The following is a 313-nucleotide window of genomic DNA, read 5'->3' as shown; positions in this document are numbered from 1 at the left end:
CGGCAGTGGACTTTCAGACATTACCAAGAACCAGACAATAAAAAGGGATGATCGAATCCCCACCGTTTATTGAAATACATGTTTATAGAACGAGAAAAAGAAATGAACTCTTTCCCCCAAATCCATAGATGACAAAAACACGATCACGTGAGCTAAGGTTAAAGGAAATTTCCCATCAGAACGTCCAATCCCGAGCCTTCCGAAACTGGTTTTCTCCGGTTATAGCGTAAAGCGAAGACCGGAGCTTTTCGTTCTTTTCGCTCGTTTCCCATTGGCCTTCGTCCCCGTTTCTTTCGGGAACGTTACGTAGTGC

This window comes from Penaeus monodon, chromosome 32, assembly GCF_015228065.2.
Source record: "Penaeus monodon isolate SGIC_2016 chromosome 32, NSTDA_Pmon_1, whole genome shotgun sequence".
In the NCBI taxonomy this organism is placed as follows: domain Eukaryota; kingdom Metazoa; phylum Arthropoda; class Malacostraca; order Decapoda; family Penaeidae; genus Penaeus; species Penaeus monodon.
This window is presented reverse-complemented; position numbering follows the sequence as displayed.